This window comes from Zootermopsis nevadensis, unplaced genomic scaffold, assembly GCF_977971745.1.
Source record: "Zootermopsis nevadensis isolate Lab colony 2312 unplaced genomic scaffold, Znev_1.0 Znev_ptg000029l, whole genome shotgun sequence".
In the NCBI taxonomy this organism is placed as follows: domain Eukaryota; kingdom Metazoa; phylum Arthropoda; class Insecta; order Blattodea; family Termopsidae; genus Zootermopsis; species Zootermopsis nevadensis.
In genome coordinates this window covers 6,979,995-7,000,406 of record NW_028259161.1, presented here as the reverse complement: position 1 = coordinate 7,000,406, position 20,412 = coordinate 6,979,995, and the positions used below count along the sequence as shown (strand labels likewise).

The 20,412-nt window shown below is 37.1% G+C and overlaps 1 protein-coding gene across 1 annotated transcript in view; it reads left to right on the top strand.

Annotated features, from left to right (window-relative positions):
* Positions 1 to 20,412, top strand: part of LOC110836165 (nephrin) — a 700,179-nt gene that overhangs the window by 231,304 nt on the left and 448,463 nt on the right. Inside the window, exon 6 of the mRNA XM_087358243.1 lies at positions 12,152 to 12,335. The gene's annotated coding sequence lies outside the window, so the exon portion shown is untranslated. The remainder of the gene's footprint in view (positions 1 to 12,151; positions 12,336 to 20,412) is intronic.

Genomic DNA, 20,412 nt, shown 5'->3' with positions numbered 1-20,412 from the left:
ATTAATCACAGATCATTACTATTATTTTTCTACAGCTAATAGAATAATTCGTGCACTGATCACGTACAGAAACTCAGTTACGTGATGGTGTTAACCTTTTTCTATCGTAACATAAATGAAGCTACAGGATAAAACTGAAAATGGTGGCTGTATGCGTAAGGCACTTAGAATTGTTAGTAAATTGAATTAATAATTGCAAACTATTACTTATACATTAGTCCAACTGATGTAACAATTAGTGATATTCGTCAGACTATGGATAGTATATACAAGTTTCAGAAAAATATATGATACAGTCATGGTAAATATTTTCGACGTCATTATATAAAAAAATTGAAATTGTGTTTATGCCCGGAAAGTGTGAGAATTGTTTAATTTTTTCCACATTGTTTTGTAGAACAGACTTTGTTAAACTTTTCTGTAAAAAGCTATATTATTATAATGTTGACTAGCTTTGTTTATACGAGACTGTGATTTTTTTCTACGCTGTAAAATATCGATACTTTTGTAGGATAGGCTAATTAAGTTCTTTTTGTGTGGCTTGTAAAAATATTTGCTCGCCCCTGTAATATACTGGGCTCAGAGCCCTGTGTGCGTTGTTAAATGCTAATATCCTGCAGGCTAGTTCATCAGACACGTCTCTTGCATTTCGGAACTAAAAAATACAGCGGATGGGAAATACTACGTACAACTAGCCCGTAGGTACTGTGTTGGTATTTCATATATTCCCCTTCGTTACTTTCCATTATATTTTGCCTAAGCCTATTTCGTAGTTTGTTGTAAGGAAATATGCAGATAAATGTAATTTATCTTTGTTTTTCATTGCTTAATTTACCGGTAATATATTATATATTCGGTGGAATTGCTTGGATGAGGATCAGGCTATCGCTAGGTCAACGCACAACGCAACAACCTTAAGTGGTTTTGGAACTGAGTCGTCAGGATTAACGGACGGGCGGAGTGAAAAAAATTCAGCAGGAGACCTTAATTTCACACGCTGCTTATAGAAAAATAGTCTGACCTTGCAGATGATGATGATTATTTCGTTACGGAAAGCTTATCTGGAGGAGGAACTCAGGCTGTGAACGGTACCACCACATTGTATTTAAAAATTTTATTCAAATATTATTAGTGATCAAATCAAGGAGGGTAAGATGGACGGAGCATCTGACACGAATGGGAGAAATGAGATGCATACAATATTTCAGTAAAAAGTTGTTGGGATACCTGTACTTTATTGGATAATAATATTAAAATGGATCTTAAGAACTAAGTTTTCAGGATGTGGCCTAGTTCCATCTGGTTCAGGATACGATTTAGACAAGTAGCAGGCTCTTTTCAAAACTTTTATGAAGAAAGACTTCGAATATGGTCGAAGCGAGGAGTTTCTTGACTGACTGAACGACTCTGCTCTGTCTTAAAACATTATTTCTGAAGGAACATTTTAAAAAAAGCAAAAGAAAATACATAGAGTTGCCGTCTCCGAACCGAATCCCGAATGGGGCTCCAAATGTCTTGAGCTTTCTCATGATTTTTCTGGGACATTGAAACATAATTTTTATGGTGGTGTCTTGAACTAGGCTACGATAGTCTAATTCATTTTGACGCTACATAACCTCATACTTTATACACCGTGATCAATTATTCTAAGTGTGGAAAGAATTCATGACAGATTTTGCTTTTTGGAGCTTACAAACTGTGTGCTGTAAGCCGAATAATACCCGCGAGTCGAATCACCATATCCATCAATACACAGACGTTTAGCCCTGTTATCGGAGTTTGTGGTTTACAGGCTTTTCTCCGTAGGTGATCTGTTAAATGCCAAGTGACCTAACAAATGAAGTAATAAAACCGACTGTATTTGACCTTGACATATTTGTATATAAAATTATAAATTCATTGTTTCTTAGGATAGTCTTAAAAGCGTTGCATGTTTACGGATATGTTGTACATCAGACTATCCATCATTTTATAACAACTTGCCCTTGAATTGTTTGTGTGTTCGCACAACACGCAGGAGACATAGGCTTTATAGGAAACATAAAGGGTTGTATTGAAGTGGGAAGTTGCTTAGTGAGTGGTTCTGTTACAGGCATTATTTACATTTCCCTAAATTTAATTATAAGACAAATAATAACAAAACATGACACCGACGTATTGTGGCCTAATTGACTGTACGTCAGGGGTCATATGACTGATTATAACACAGATGCCTCCTATATTACTTTTGCCTGGTGGATAAAAGCTGAAAAAATAACAAAGTTTAACAAACATCAAAACCAACAGTACGCTTTAGACAAAGCTCCCAGTGCTTTTGTAGGAAAGATCTGTATGTGTTTTATGTTAACTGGGTTGGAATGATGGAGTGGGGGTTGGCGTAATTTAAAACAGAGAGAGGGTAAATACTGTGATACCAATTACGTAAACTGACACATGATAGAATGTCTCAATCAATGGAAATTACCCGCTTGTCAACTGTCAAACTAAAGTATTGGAGGGTTGTGTTTTGAAAACGTCATCTGTTGCAAAGGGGTATATAGCTAATGCGCTGTTTTGTTTCCCGTCACAGGGAGAAACTGAAAGATAAAATTGTGTTTATAGCGCCACCACTTTTACAAAACGGCTACTAAAGGTTCAAGTGACCCTTTCGCTTCGAATTACTGTGAACAATATCCGTATCTAGGTACAGTCTGACATGAAAATTCATGCTTACGTAATGTTACAATAACGTGAAACTGAAGGCCTGTATATGATCGTTGACATCGTTGTTTGAATATCTGACTGTGCTCTGGCTACCCTGGTGGAGGTTATTTGTGGAATCCGGAGTTATGACTAAAGTAGATGTTTAAAAAGTACATACAACGATCGCTTAGTCACATACCTGACACGAACCTTGCAAGTTCTCAATCGGGATGAGTGAAGATTCTTTTCACCCTGATGATGGAGGCAGTAAGTAACATTGAAACGTCGATCAATATCTACGAAACGACGCTGAGCAGCATCTCAAACAGGATGGTGTGCATCTCGACTGGGATTCCCACTAGGTGCCCCGAAAAATTGTCCAATACGACGCAAGCATGCCAACTGCAAACAGACTGTGTGAACAGCTCCAACCATTTTCTTGGAAGAAAGACTGTTCACGTCAGTGTGTCGTATTACCTGGAGGTAGTAATTCGTTTTCGGTCGCCACGTCTGCTTAAATATGTTGTTCTGTGCACTTTGCTAAATAATGAAAAAGAAAAGAATATATATATTAATTCTAAAGTGATAAGTTTTTAGTATTAACTATGCAGCCAGTCAGAAGTTACATCGTAAAGCACAAGAAGTTTTTAATGTAGTAATCGACGCATGCAATAAAAAATATAACACAGTTTATTTACCGGTATCTAATCTTGAACCGCAACTTGAAAATAAAAACAGTTGATACTCCATAGGCCTATTTCATTCAGCGGCTGATGATAAAATGAACAATAATAAGTAGAAATTGGATGATAAAGAGGGAAGGAATAACATAAAAGAGCTAGACAATGACAGATGTGAGGAAACACGGTAACTGTAGTTACTGACGAGAATTCCTTCTGAGCATCATGCACTATGGATGAGCGCCTGACAAGTAGACGGCCGGAGTTGCATAATAATTTGAACCTGAAGATTTCAAAGAGCAGAGGATAAAGGTTCGGCTTTAACTCGAAGCAAGTAAACCACCTAGCTCGGGTTTACATCTCAGGCGTCATTATTTATGTAAAGATGCAATTTATATTTTAATGTGACGTCAAAATGGCGCACACCTCTGACAAGTAAGTGACTCGAGAGTGAACAGTGGTACAACCAACCGAGACAGCATTCAGTCACAAAGCAATGAGGCTGCTTTGTTAAACGGCAAATGTGGTAACAATATTCATGCTTCGAATATGATCCAACTTTAGGCGTTGCTTCTGCATTCCAGTAAGGGCGATTGATACCTTACTAAGTCACGTAGTTCGCATTATTACCCACTTAGAAAATCTGGACTCTTGTTATTATTATTGCTTTGATAATCATCTTCATTTGGCTGGTTTTAAACATTACGTTTAGAAGACGCCTTGATGACGGAGACAGCCAGGTTTTTCGAACCTTTGGGAAACCGAACCACCACAACACGTTGCATTGGGTCGTATTGTCCCGTGTATCTTCAGCAAAACTTCCCGCTTTCACAAGATGGCAGCAACTAAAATCAGGCCAAATAATGAAAGAAGGGGAGGCTACTTACCTGTAAATGCTATCTCTCATAAAAATAGGGTATCGGAACTACTAAATTAATAATTACATATCAAAGTTATCTATTCATGTGCATAGACTTCTTACGCCCCGAAATTTTTGCCCTGTAATAAAACATTGGATTCCATAGACTGCGAGGACTTCTTTGACCAGCTGAGCGACTATAAAATTGTCAAGGATTTTGCTTCATGGTATTATCTTATAAATTTCCATAAGATAAATGGAAGTTAAGAACACTTATGACGTCCTTTACAAAGGGATGATAGTGAAGACGATGATGATCATTCTTTGAATTCAAGGGGGCAAGAAAGGATGCTGCTGTAATAGTCTTATCAACTGTAAGCCCCTAAATATTCATGCGGATAGCCAAAATAACTTTTAACTTAAATATTAGCTTCATACCTGAACTTATTCCATAACGTCACTTATGTCGTTCTTTCCCGACTGCATAATTTCTATACAGCATCCAACGTTGTGATTATTGGAAATGCTGAATTGGAAAGAACTTTTAAATAAGCACTGATGGTTTGTTTCAAGATAGTGTCTTAACATTTACTTAAGTTAATACCGCGAACTTGTGTGCAGACTTGAATCCGGGATCTGCAGAATACTATAGAGGAGTGCTAACATGTAGAAAGCGATGTTTAGGTAGAAATGCATTAAAATGTCGGTGTAAATTTAAGTATAATTTACTGAACTGGACCTTTGTAGAACCACGTAAGCTGACTTGCAGCACAAATATTCGACAATACAAATTTCAGAGATGACAAAATAAGAGACGCTACGAAAACTCTCGTCGGAAATAACTATTGTTGTCTGTAGTAATGGTCCAAATCACACTCTCTTCATCCGGCTAATATTTCAGCCGTTGACTCTGAAGTATGAATGTCGTGATAATAAAATTGTACACTATGTGACGTTTTCAATGAAGTATCCCAAACACCTCCCTCTCCACACACAAAACTATACAAAAAAAATCAAATATCGCATATGTATGCGTTAGATAGGGCAGGGGTCCTCTAAATGGGGACTAGTAAGCTGGAGTAGAGAGCATGTTAAATCATTGCTTCAAGGTCTAGTCCCATCAGCATATTATGTTGGCTGTAATAACGGATCACTGAACCCAAAATCGAACATCACCTCAGGGAATTCGAGCAGTGAGAGTGAGATGGAAATGAGAGAAATCAGTGGTGTAATGGATTAGACAAAGACAGAAAAAGCAGGTTCTGTGGGGGTGATTATGTCGTCCATCATAGGTCTCTGTGTTGGAGAGGAATTCATACTCGCCCAGAACCACCTTATCAATCCATTTGGCCCATGTTCAAATCATCCACAGGTCATGTGCTCCTGTCCTCAATCGCAATGTGTACTGAAGAAGGTGTGATGGCCGTATTTAATGATGTGCCTACACTTGTCGGAGTATACGGCTTGGCGGGGGGGGGGGGGGACGATGAATTTCCGCGGATATAAGGACCCCAAAAATCAAATTACTGCGGAGGTTTGTTCCTGTTGGGGCGCTTTCATGAAGCATGTTGATATGGTAATAACTTTATTGTTGTCTCTGAGACACATGTGCGACCCTGCACTGATTTCTACACTCTGTATATTTTGCGTAGTTTTTTATATGCAATAGACTTTGTTCCACCTTCGTACCTTATTGGCTCCCTTCCATCATACAGACACGGCTGCAGTGTGAAGAAATCCGTATTAGTTTATGGTAAAAATTATTCGTCCATTTCAGCAAGGCATATTCATGTAGTTTGAGGATGGATCATTAAAGCATATACAAGTTTTACTCCTTTTATTCATATTAAAAGTTACCACACTGCGATGTATGTAATTATTTTAAATATCAGGACTTCTAGTAGTGGGCATTTACACAGAAATACATCACTAAATAGTATCTGTAACTATTTATTTTCATATCCTGCTAACCTGTCTGTTGAATATGTTGAATCGTTGAGACAAAGTTCTTTTTAGATTCTGAGTATTCAATTTAATAATAAAGCATAATACAAAGCCCATTTTATCTCCGATATAATAATGATAATATTTAATAAGCAATCGTTATTACATTCCAACCACATGACGTCCATAACAGATGTCATGAAAACCCGTGAATTTGTTCAGAACATATTAGGAAGGACACGCACGGTCATAACAGACGTTCTATTAGAAGGGACAAATACATAATTCAATATGCAAAAATTCAGGCCTAGAATTGACCCTATGTTTTTGACATTCGACAGCTTAAGGAATCAAGTAGACGTCGCCGAAATGCCACCTTTAAAAAGCTAATACCATCTTTTATGGTATTTCCTATTTTTATGCGCCGTACGAACTTCTTGTCTGTATTGTGTATGGTGTCGAGAAACAGTTAACGAATCCGTTGTAAATATAAATGGGGAAAATGGTATGGATATTTTAAGACTTGAGTAATCAAAGGAAGACGTGATGAAATAATATTGAAAAGAGAATGAATTTATGGAAGCGGATAATAATTGTTCTTTGTGCCAAGGCACTGCGAAAGAATATACTTAAACTGCCAGAAATACGAGTATCATGGTAATGTTCCGTCAGTGGTCATGTTTAGAGTGGAAATATGTAGAAAAGCTTATGTGCAGAAATCTTTACTTAGTAATGCATCAGGGACATGAATCAAACAATCTGCATACCATTTTGCAATTTGGCACAATTAATAAGCTGGCGGGTGTCAAAGTTTGATGTGACGTGATTTCTGATGTCAGAATAATCGATAGGATTCGTAGGTGATCAATTGCTGTTTGATGTAATCAATTCTGTCCAATGTAAATTCCCGCGTAATCTGTGCATTAATAATTAAGCAATTCTATTACTTTAAGCACGTACATATACTAAAGTTTTGCATATTAATCACAGAGTAATCATCAGTCAACGTAGATTGGGAGTAAAGGGATCTGATACAATAATAATAATTACTATAATTATTATTTGATATTTTGGCTTGATATTGATATCATACAAATTCACAGAAAGATCTTTCTAACCCTCTAGATTTATACGCTAAACGTAACAGCTTCGAAGCTGGGCCAGGGTATCGTTCGAGGTTTTGAGGTTTTCATTAGTTTCCACTAGCCTGTCCGTACAAGTTTTTGGGATAGTATTTTGTTTCGAAGGCCATTTCTTCCAATCCTTGACTATAACCCCAAACATTTCCGCGCCACTTGTAAAATACCTAATAAGCTATCAATACCACAAAAATCTTGAATCAGATGTCAGATGCGCAGTTGGCCACCAGAGTACAAGACGCTTTTTATATGCGCATACAGACCTCTACATCTTTCGGGGCGGTTTAGCTTGGGTGTTTCGTTTATTTCAGCATGCTGTGACCATCCGAAGAAGCTACTGTAGAATATTATTTGGAATGGTTAAATTTTATTTAATCACCGATGTTGACAAGCATTGTGTCTCCTCTGGTTCCAACGTCGTACTAATTCGTAGTTAAATCTGGTAACGCCATTGATAAATTGAGAGGATGTGCATGTGAACGAATTAGGAAATGAATATTGCGAACATTTTAATTGACTACGGAATAACTAACAAGATTCCGACGACGAACCCTAAACTGAGCCACATGAATTCAGTTCACACTCTCATTGCATACGTTCTGACAAAGAATGTATCAAAATCCGATGATCTTTATAATATTTCGAAACATTCTCGTTTCATGCTTGATGATTGTCAGACAAAGAAATCCAGGGTTTATATGGCATTAATATGTAAGAATCATTAGTAAAATATTATATAAATATAGTGCATGTCATATCATGAAATCCTCATTGAGAACTGACAAAACATCTGATAAACTGCATCACAATTTAACCTGAACTGTTAAGCCAGGCCAATTATTTTGGCTTTCGTTCAAGAGAAAGCAAATACAAACAAACCCTCAGTAATTATATTCTACATACTAGTGTCTCAATCTCGCAGTACTGCAATGAATTAGCCGCTCCACCATGGGGGTTTTGGCAACGGTTGTTCAACAGTGGTCCCAATAAATGGCGTTTGCTGGCGTGTTCTCAGAATCTTGCCAAAAAGAATATTCTTCGGATTTCCTTTACTATGAATTGTGCGTGAAGAGAAGCCACGGAAAACCCGTGCAATTTATTACTGCTTTAACTGGCTGTAGTAATGTGTGGTTACATGCAGAGTGCATGCATACTGTATGCTAACTTGCCAACACTCAGCCGCCCCTGTAAACCGGGATCCTGACAATCCGAATCCCTAATCGTATTAAAACAGTATGCTACCCCAGTCGTGTTACAGCCGGGACGACCTAGCTTCCTAGCTGTTTCTCCCTTTATCTGTATTTCTCATAAAACATTATGTATTTCATAATCCATCAGTTACAATCGGAATTTTGTACAAAATCATCGGAGGTGAAATGTGGCAAAATTATCTAAAATTATTACCCGACATGTTTCGGCATTGGTGCCATCATCAGGAATAACACCAAATAAAATTATAAGTGTTGAGACTGTTGAATTAACATTTACTTTTGCGTTCTATATAATTTCCCAAAATAATATCTATCTCATTCTCACTTTCGTTCCGAGTTAAAAACAGAATGAAAAGAATAAGTTGTATTTCTAGTTTATGACATGACCACGATTTATTTATCTGTGGCAATATTAATTGTAAAAACTTGGATTTTATTATTAAAATAGGCCTTGCTGTTGGATGTTTGTTTTATGACATTTAAATTCGGCCTTCTGTTCTCTTCATCTGTGGCACTGACGAATAATTTATAAACAAATCGAAGAAATGTTACATTAAACTTTTAAATCGAAGATTGTCTAAATAATATATAAATATTCAGTTAATATATCAAAGAGAACACAACGCATCTCCATTACACAGATCAGTTGATCATTGTTCTGCAAGGAAATAAGAGCTTCAATTCTAAAGGGTTTTGACGACGATAGATTACACTTAAAATTATTCATTGTCAGGACTTTTTCCATCGTCTGTTCTTTAAAACTCATGACGTTTCGGAGACTGGTTCCGTCTCTCTCACCTGAAGACGGATACAGAACTAGCCTCCGAAAAGTCGTGGGTTTTAAACAATAGACGATTGAAAAAGTCCTGACACTGAAGAATTTTAAATAAGAGCTATTTATTCTGAGATTCATACAAAACCCATAAATACACTGAATGTGCAAAATGCAGAGTTATTGATCGTGGAAGGAATTGCCGCTCAAGTATTCATATATTTAAAGACGTTTCGATATTAACTCGATTGTTTAGGCTGGATCTTCTGAAGTCTGGATGATGGTGTTACAGTTGTGATGGATGTATGTAGTAAGTCCAACAGGTTGTGGTTTGAAATATCTTGCTTAAGGTTTGATCTAGGAGTGTTAAGGCCCCTACAGCGACTGTAGCTTTCCGAGGTCGCACGATCGATATTCAACCGGCAATAGCAGAATCCAGCGGGCCGGACGTCCAGGCTAGAATGCTAGGTCTGTAACAGCTGTCAGAGGCGACGGTGCCTGTCTCCGTGGTTTTCCTTTAAATTTTGTTTATTCTGATTGTCGAGAAATTTCTTGCACATACGGAATCTGAAGGTTCATCTCCAAATTTACCAAAAATTAGCTCTGAACCTTAACTTAAACCGTTTTATCCATACATTGTTTCTCTCAGATCCACGTCAACTCCATGGTATATTCCCAGCTGCCAGAATTTCAAGTAAATCAAATCAGTACATAGAAAGTAATCTTAAAGTAACATAACTGAAGATGGCTGTCTTCTGGGCTATTGCATGGTTAGCTGGAGGCAGCAAATACCTCTGAAACTTCGATAAACTTCTGCCATGCTACATGGTACAACTGAGAAGACAGCCATCTTCATATTAGCAAGTAAGAACCTAAAATCTCACTAACATGACTGAATTTAAGATAGATGATATGATTTTGTATCCATGAGTCGGTTACCACAGCCTCGCTTTGTGGAATGTGAACCGTGGATTTGTGGCTGGAAAAAATTTTATATGGTAAAATTATGTTTTTGCATAAAACCCCACTATTCTTCTCAGTAACGGATGCTGTGACCTGAATTACAACAGTATTTATTTATGTACTTTGTTTTTATTTCCACTTGAAAATCATGTTTGTTATTAAATTTAACCTAATGACTACTTGCAGAATGGTAGGAGTCTTGATGCTCTGTATGATTCGTAGTGTAGTATTTGCGTTTTTATTCGTTTCAGGTTACAAGCTTCAAGTTTTCAACCGTAAATTTACCGTGCCTCGGGGCATTTGGCATGGTTTGCGTTGTGGAACCATGCCTCAATAATGAAATCAACCAAACGTGACGACGAAGACCAAGTCAACCGAAACAAAAACTGAAAATTCAGTGTTTAAAAAATGTACTCATTTTCCCCTACATAGTTAAAAATCAGTTTAAATTATAAATACACAGAGAGATAAATGTTAACACCTTCATGATACAGTTATAAAAATTAACTTAGAGACATATTGCACAACTATTGCACATAGGTGGGCCTGTAATTAACCTTCTGTAAAAAAATTCGATATTACCTCGTGAAAATGGAGCATATCTGGGTTGGAAATGCATGCTGAAAGGTGAAGTCTACCCTGTGCTTAATTAAGTACCAGGTACGTGTAGGAGATTTCGGGTGTAACTTATGCATTCATAACCTCGGCACTAGATGCCTTATGTTGCAGTAGTTTTTGACTTTATTGAAAGCTCAACGTTTAATTAATCGTGAAATTAGCGTTCTTCCTTTATCTAAACTTCGCAGTTTCATTTATTTGTGAATTTTATAAATATTCCCTTAGATCACGAACAATAGCTCAGGACTGAAATTAACTTAAGAACCATTTGTAAGCAAAAAGAGGATTTTTTTATATTTCTGTAAAGGTTTGCCCTAATAATTGTTTCAGTACCCCGTACTTATTTTGGGAATAGCCATTTTATGAGATAACTTTATTTAATGTCCTCAGTATTTAACAAATTGTTTTCTTACCGTCTACAGCTGACTGTTTTCCATGGAAACCTGACAGAGGATATGTCGTACACGATTTAATAACTCAAGGCAGACTTAAAACTACGTTGGCTATATAACACTGTAATTGCATTAATTGGTATTTCTGTAGAGAATGAAGAATTTACTGTAATCATGATAGCGATCTTGGGAAAATGGGCTTTTAACAGATAGGTAGGTCTGATACGTAAGTGCTCTGTCTACTCTTGCCTAAGTTATTTGCATACAGTTTGTTCTCTTTTCCTATTCCCATAAACCGTCAAAATGCTTCAGCGTTTTGACTTACAGCACTACTAATCCTTGTTAACGTCATTCAGTCGTTCTTTCTGAACGATAGCTTCCCATCAGTTCCTGTCGAATTCCAGCCAAGTGAATGTTTATGATGTAATTACAAACAGGAAAATCTTAGCTGAATTTAGTTACAGTAATAGTTTTGCAGAGAAGATGATTGTTATTAATTCTCAGGTTATTTAGCGACACTGTCTCAAATGTCATGTACCAAATATACCACACAATTCAATGATTCTGTGCAGTATATTTAGATCTACTTCGAATAAAAAAATATCCTGGCTAAGCAGCCAAATTATACATTTTTATCGTGGAAGAACTTGTACAATATATAACTTACTTTCTTGTAAATCACCCGTTAGTGTTACGATGTAATTATATCCTACGGTAAAGCCGGTCAGGTCATACCCCTTCCTATGAGGTACTTCAAGGAATGCCATCAATGCATACAAAGAATGCGGATTAATCGGAACGTCTTCATTTTCGTTGTTTACATATATATATATATATATATATATATATATATATATATAGTACGTTAATGTTTTCTGCTTAAAATTACAGATCATTACGTTGATTGGCTCGTGGGGCTGAAAGCTATGACACGTAGTGTCAGAACTGACATGAAACCTTGGATAGCGCAGTCAGCTCAGACGTCCTCGACTTGGACGACCGCAGGGAAAGGGATTTTTGCCCTCGCCACCCGTCCTCATCCGTCATGGAGCCTGTCAGGCCGGAGTAATTCAAGGTATTATCTCGACCTCTATACGTACTGTGTGTGTTTGTATGGACGTACGTATGTGCATATGTATCTTTATGTGTATGAGTGGGTGTATGTTTGAGTATATTTTTTATACATACGCAGACCTCTGTGACCGAATGGATATGCTGCTTGTCTTTTTTTTAGCCAAAATTCATCAGATTTGTTTTCGTGCAGGTGTCCCCGGTTTAAATCTTATTCGGGACATATATTATAACTGATAAGGTGGTTTAGTGTTTTACTCGGTCATTCTAGAAAATGCCGGGTTAGTCCAGTGCAGTAAACCCCAAACCACTTCATTTTCACCATTCATTACAATTCCCTCTACTCACTGAACATCGTATATCACAGCAACTTAAATATTTATCTTAATGAACTGTGCATAGTTTTCGTTCCATATTTCAAAGACTTGTGCTTCTTTCATCTTATTTCCATCAGATGTTCGGCCTGTATTTAAGATCTGCTTTGTGAATATCGATTGAGGAATTTTTAAGTACGTGAAATGATGTGTCCATAGCCACCATAAAATTACACTTCAAGAATCGAAGAACAAATAAATAAATTAATATATACAGAATTGTACTGCTTAATTTAATTGCAATGATATGAGAGAGATCCTTAGGAATGTTTCAATTAGTAAAGATGATAAAGGAAGCCATCATAGGCTGTTTCAAGGTGCAAAGTTACCTAATAAGATTTGAACGTTGGACCTCTCGAAGGAGAAGTTGGGGCCTTGTGAATACGAAGGAGGGGTATTAAGTGCTTATCCGCGAATTTTAAAGGTAATCGACAGGTTTGGTAAAGATTTTTAAAAGACTGTTTCCATGAAACCTTCTCGAAAGTTAGTGAATATTATTCAGAAGTTCGTCCACCATTGAGGTGGCCGACCAAAGATACGTTATTTACACTCTGAAATACGTTCCCAGAGCACTTAGGATCGTATTAGCTTTAAGAATTCCAGGAGACAGTAAACATTTCAAAATTATAAGCGTTGGTATTTATTACCACCTGGAATGATGGATATATAAGTTGTATACATGATGGATAATGAAATACGTTCTTGTACCTGAGGTGTTTAAGAAATCATTCTGAAAATGAATGAAGATCCAGTTCTTGACAGTATACCATCAACAACTTTACAAATTAAAATCAAAATATTTTCTCCAATCTACTTTATATTTATTGATCAAGTTGATCAGATTGTTTTGGCCTCTTTTTCATCTTCCTAGGGTTAATCATTAACTTAATTGGATTCTGAGAACTTTCCTATACCTTTCGCTGTTCTTTGGAGTCTTTCCGATGCAAACATCGGTCGTTAGAACCAGTTTTGTTCACGAACTCAGTACATAATGAATTCTACACATGCAGCCAGTCACTTTGTATCATCCAGGAATTGACTGTCAAAAAAACCTTCACTGTTTCATAATGTATTTTTCTTCATTTTTTGTTACTGAGACTTTTTATTCTTTTCTAACCACGTTTCTCCAAAGGATTCTACCCCTCTAATCAAATGGTTACCGTCTTTCCTACGCTATGATTTTTTTATCCGACGGCATTCACCGTGTTAGAATTAGCTCCCTTGCTGCGAGAAGAATGAATAGACGCATCTATTTGATTGGTCATTATAACGAGTGTTAAGTTTGTTGGATTACTCGAATAAAGGAGCCGTTGACTGTAGAAGACTCGGAGGTTTTCTAGTGATAGGAACTTTATAATTTGTCACCAGGCATAATGTTTATTCCCCTGAGAGTAAAATATAATAAACATTGTTTTTCCAGTTTAGAAATGCAGTTATGTAACTTTTAATTTGATAGTCTGCCTTACTCAGTTATTTTACATAGTGTTAGCAGGAATGAAGAAAATTGTAGGTTTTGTTAATTTAAAAAATGTACATCCCTGCAGGTTATTTGCTAAGATCATTCATCTGTTTATTTAACACACATAGTTTTCGTCTTTAAAGCCAAAATTTCATTCCTATAGAAGACTAGTAAAAGTAGTCAATTGTGATATAAATTTACGTTCATGTTCAAGAAAAATGCCTTTGTAGGCCCAGGGTGCTGTAAATTCGATAGATTTATGATGTGGGTTTAATGACGATTTCTGTCGTACTTTTCTTCGAGACTGGGATATTTTGTTGATTGTCGACCGGGTTGTGTTCGTTATAACTGTTTAAGATACTACACTGTCTCTAGCAATCGAATTGCCTCTCCGGGGATCCTGGAGGCACTAAATGTATACGATATGTATGAGAGACACTTCATATGGATGCAGCATATTAACGGCAAGTAGGTAGTTCCTGTCGAGGCTAATAGTCGCAGGCCAGCGGATAATACCACCTCATTAGTATAGTAAGAAGTGTGTCTCGAAGACGAAGTCCATGGAATAGGAATTATGATTTACTTACTTTTTTTTATTTTAGTGTTACGTAGACAGTAATAAACTTGAATACAGCCTTTTTCTTCGTAACTATCTGTGCAGGTTTTTCTGACTGGAACAAGCAAAGACGTAAAGTAAAATTGTTAGGGGTTTGAGGTATGCGCTAACACTGAAGAGAGACTCTTAATGACTTGGGTTAGCTGACTGCATTCTGTGCTCTGGTGGCTAAATACTATACGGATTATGCACTTTTTAGCCGTGAAATAGGTCTAAACATTATTTTAAGTATCTTAATAGGACGCATAGAGCTTTCAGCGGTACATTTTCTCTCTAAACGAATAAGATGTGGTGAAGAGTGCAAATTATAACTGTGACTCAAGCGCCTGTCAGCCTATTCGAAATTGTTCTAGATTTAATACATGCTGGAACCAGTTTAACTCGGAACTGTCACACCATTTGCCTTTGAAACGTTTTATAAAACATATGTTTCATACTTGGTCACTGCTGTATGTTGCAGTAGACAGGGTAACGGAATTTTTATGAGAATATGCTGTATAAAGTTGTTGATAGCTTCTTTTATTTTTTAGGTCTACCAGAATACATTTAACAGTGTATAAAGGGCGGATAATTTGTTGAGTAATCGAGTGACTATAGAATTCTCAAAGACTTCATGTAGTTATTACCATAAGACAAGCAGTTTCAAAGACATTGTTATTCCTTGAATGATCATAACAGACGTCTGGATAGTGTATTGAATTAACCCACGGCCGTATAAATCAAATGATCTCCTACTCATTATAAACTTCTCCGTTAGCATATTAGTACAATTATCAGCCACATCCATCCACCTAGTTAGGTTTGTTTGAGAAAATACGACACCCATCTATGCATAATAATCACGGCTACCAAAATCAACCATTCCAGTGTTAATAATGTCTTATTGTGTTGTAGATACTACGCCATTTTTCCGTTACATTATTTATAAAAAAATGAGATTCGCTTACCAAACCTGCGCCATTATTGATGCGATGTGAATTTCTGTGGAAGTGACTCTGGTTAACGGAACGTCGCTATCCGTCGAAGTGGAAGTCGGAGGGGAAGGGGGGAAATTCAAAATGTAAATCGGTGTGCCATGATGGAAATAGGGGTAGTGGTAGTACAGAAAAACTTGTATAGGGAAAGAGAAGAAGGGGTAGAAAGTAGTTTGTGCGAGATAACTTGTAAGGAATATTAAAATAAAAGTGGCAGACTGAAATATTATAAGTATTGTGTGTTAAAAAATAAAAGTCTGTCGTGTGTAGATAAGTAAACCAGTAAACAGAGTTAGGGCTACGTTTGTAAGGAAAAACAATGCTGAGTTTAGCGTGTGGGAGGCAGTGTAAGCTTTTATGGTAGACGGGGGTGAGGAGTTATCTGCTCAGAAATCACAGTAGTAGTTCAAAATGTTCAACGACATACCAAAGAAGTTAGTAAAATGTAATCTACAGTGTGTTCCAATACAAAATGCATATTGTAAACTATAAAAATATCTTGATTACTGTAAAATAATGCTCAGCTTTTTGTAATGCTGGTGTAACATGCAATTTTTCATCTACGTTAAGGTCTCTTAACGCGAGGTTTTAAACATGAATTTAGTATGCATTCTTTGTCAGCTATGCGTGCAATATGTCCCACCCGCGGCTAGTATGAAGATCACTGTCTTAGTGCTGTAGCGTCGTGTAGTCTGGTAGTAGTTTGCCGACGTTGCAGAGGTCCTTGCTGCCTCCATAATAATCGCCCTGGCGATGGAGGCACTGGCAGTGACAGGCTTTTGATCTTCTAATATTGTTTGTTAGGATGATTAGACGAGGGAAGGTGAGACGGGCGAAAAATTTAGTAGGCCTGGGTGTGGAAAATATGAGAACTAGACTGAACACATCAAGGAAACCTATGAGAGAGCTTTCGGCGTAAATACATTGATTATAATATGAATAATTGAGAAATAGGTACAGGGTTAATAATTGGTATATATTTCCCAGTGGCAGGCTTTTCTGAACATGTTAATGAATTTTGGGGTCCCATAAATGCAGGGAATTTGTTATTCGCTTAGAAACTACGAACGTTTCAGGCAAAATCAAGTATTGGTTGGAAGCTCTTCATTATGAAATTTCCTCCGTTTTCTGTTATTTCCATTTTATTCTTTCTGAATCTCCTTCAGTCAGTCTACAAGTAGTAAACATAAATTCTTATGTCATCGTGTTTTCAACACAGCGAAGTCATCGTTCTTTATTTATGGCTTGATGTGAGTGATGACAGTTTCTAAACAGATTATGTGAGCTTTGCAAGTGCGGCAAGTGACAGAGAAGCTGTTTTTCAGTTCCCTGCAGTCAGTCTTAAACGTATTGGTGATGATCACTCACGCATCCTGACACAGAACGTGATAAAGAGCTTCAATCAGATACTGAATGGCTACCTACTTTGCAGCTGTAGTATCCTACCTTAAGTTTTATATTGCCCTATTAGTGCTTTGCTTTTGGAAGAGTATTATTAAATGCTTCTAAGACGGCATTTATTGAATTTTGTTTCTATTAGCAGAGATTATAGAAAGGGGCAACTTAATTGATGTAGTTTGTTTTTTGTTACTTCCTGCAGACAAAAAACTGGAAGCTTTCTTGCATAACTCTGTGGAGGTTGTAAGTTATATGCACACGCGCGTGATACGAGCAACTCATGAAATAATGTAAAAAATCAAGTACTTTACGTGATACAACAATGCTTTCTTAGCAATGGAGAAGTATTTTATGACGTATGAATGTTTCCTCATCAAAACTGGTGTATTTTTAAATAACATTTTGCGTAATGCCGCCCCTCAAACATTACGTGACCACGTGTGTTGTATGATAAAAGTAAAGCTACCGGACATCGCCTCGAGTTCTTATCACACCTGTTTTATATTCAGGGCGTCTGTGGTTCGTATCTTGTCCCGGAGAGTATCGTGAGTGACATGTTTTGTTGTTCTCTTCAGTCTCGATAAATAGACACCGTCTTTAAATAAATCATAATGCAGTGTTAGGATAGGATTTATAAACGTGAGAGTAGATAATTTAGACTTCTTTTAATATTAAGAAATTAGTCCATACTCTTCTTTAATTTACTCTAGCACATATCAGTGTAAAAAGTGATTGAATATCTGGTAGCAGAACCACTTTTACAAAATCCCGCCATTAGACATGATTCTGAACCAAACTCATAGCCAATTTCCATTATATATCTTCCATTTGGCATTTCTTCAAGAGGATTTCTTCCAAAATTCTGTGTATATTTTTTGTCTCCTAAATCCTACATAAATTCTCAGCCAATTACAATCTTCTACGTTTCGGTATTCTGACATATGTTTATTGCCATATTAAAAATGTCCGTTTATTCGATTTACATAGGAAACGCTGGAAAGTTATTTTATATCACTGTCAACGTATAACAACTATGTATTTGAGGTTTCGTCCACGGACATTATTTCGGTTGGTGATGCGTATTGTCCGTTTCTGTTCTGCAGATGAAGGTAACTGACGACGTCCTAGGTGCTTCCACATAAAGGGCACAAAGATCTCCGAAGCAGAAATGAGTAAGACATACCAATAAATCTTGCTATAGAACCGACGAAGAGTTATGCCAATTAACATGTCCTCACGACCTTCAGTACGGAGATCGCTGTCTCTGCGTTGTAGCGCCGTGTGATAGAAGTTTACTACTAACTTCTCATAGTCCCTTTCTGCCTCCATCATCAGGGCAAGAGGGATTTGGGTCAGTAGTGTCTCTCTCGAGTGTGCAGGGTTTATATCTTATCTCGAGCACTTTTAGAACTATCTGCGGTTTCTGTCGCTTCTCAAGCCACATACAGACACGAGTCTTTAACGCTTCGGACTTCCTGCATTCCTTGCAAGTCTCAAGATTACAGTCGCGAACAGTACTCCTCAGCATCTAACAACCCCGAAGAATTAAATATACTTAATCATCGTATACGCCAATTAAACGTTATGTAACTTCATCAAAATCTTTTTAAACAAAGAAGGATACAGAAGTAAAGGTGATTAACGCTCAATTTAATTGTCAGTTTTTAAAATGTTAAGGACGCTAAGCTATTGAAATAAATCACGCTCCAGAGGTTTAGGGAAACAGACTCGAGTACTGCGTTGTAAGATTAAATATCTGCTCTGGATCATCCTGTACATGATAGCTGCAATGCAGCGCCACTTTGGAAATGAATGAAGCCAGACTTTTACGAGAGTCAACATTCCAATTTCAAAAAGGAGACAGAAAAGTTCCATCCTTCCTTATTCTCCATTTCTCTGTCGTCTTTCTTTTTTACTTGGTGTTGACTGATAAATTCCAGTTGGAAGAGAGGAAAGAAGTGGTCTTCTTCTGGCTAGATAAGACTTTTCTTTCGATATTCAAATTTCATATCAACTTCCTCGTCGCTCTCGTGTACTTGTTTGAGTGGCATGAAAAGTGGGGGAGGAGGAGGAAAGTTTTCTTGAGTGACTGAGCGGATGAGGGAGAGGATACGTTCGGGCTGGGAGTGTATAATATTTTCTTTGTCTGTTGAAATTGAAGAAAAGGATTTCAGTTCGGAAATAGACGTTTAAGCTATTTTCTTACCTTTTAATATCCGTTTTCTGCTGAAGGATAAAAGCTACTGGAATTGGCTTTTAAATGGAATTCTCCGTATTCACCGAATGTATAACAATATGTGAAGAATGGGACGAGATTTCTTTATGTAACAAGAAGGACCTCGCCTTTATAGACTCCGTAAAGAACATATCACTGGAAAACTTCACAGTTGCAGAATTTGGCTTCCATTCCAAATCGAATTACGGAACTAAAATATTTTTATTCGTTTTGTGTAATTAAACAAGACTCATAGCCCAGTTATGGTTGACAATATAATCATCAGATGGATTTGTTATAGCAACAGTTTTCAATACTGGAATGTAAAGAACCAGCATGTTTATGTGGCTTGTTATAAAAGTAGCATCACAGGTATTTTACTCGCATTCAGGACCTCCTGGTAAAAACTTCAGTCCCGTTAGTGAACGGCGGATAACGCCATACGACTTCTCAATAATATGACCCACAATTGGTAATTATTTTACAGTTCTCTATAAATATTAGAATAAAGTGAGAAATATGCAACAAAAGGAAGAATATGAATGTATGATTGTATGAGATAAAATATTAATATTCACAGATTTTTGCATTGTGCGTTATAAAGAAAGTGAAAGTCAATTTCTCGTTAAGATTTGCAGATAAATCGACTTTGCGATGTTTTCATCCGTCTCTCCTTTTTCTTGTTCCGTCATCATCGCCGACAGAACTGTGTTTAATGATGCTTCATGTAACCACTTTCATTGCACGCCCACTGATTTCGCGTGGCATTTGTTTAGTCCGGATAGAGCCTGGTTTCTGCTCTGCAGCAAGCGCCCACCCGTATCACTACAGCAATGACTGTCGTCTAGTGATTGCCGCTACTACATCGAGATAAATGGAAACAGTATCAACGACCCCACCAGAGCGTTGCTTACCTCCTGTGGCGATTTCTTGCTGGTCCTGTCAACAGCAGATTCCTTTTCAACATTGTGCCAGTGATCGTACGGTACAAGGCAAGCTTGCAGTCTGCAATCACTAACGTTGTGATCATCACAATTTCGAATTC